Source organism: Hypanus sabinus, chromosome X1 (assembly GCF_030144855.1).
Source record: "Hypanus sabinus isolate sHypSab1 chromosome X1, sHypSab1.hap1, whole genome shotgun sequence".
Classification (NCBI taxonomy): Eukaryota; Metazoa; Chordata; class Chondrichthyes; order Myliobatiformes; family Dasyatidae; genus Hypanus; species Hypanus sabinus.
Window position 1 is genome coordinate 34957946 of NC_082738.1, and position 224 is coordinate 34958169.

Consider the following 224-nt stretch of genomic DNA (forward strand, 5'->3'; position numbering starts at 1 on the left):
CATTAAATGCAGAGGTCAGGTGAGAGAAGATTTGCTATGATGTATCTATAGTCCAAAATTCTGCGGCAAAATCAAAATAAAACGAGCATCAACACTACTAGGTAAGAGAATATGTACAGAGCATGAAAACCCTCACTGCACATCTTATATTAGAGCTCAAATAAAAAATACTTTAAAAAGACAATAACTAACTGCACATGCATTTGTAGAAAATGTAGTCCAAC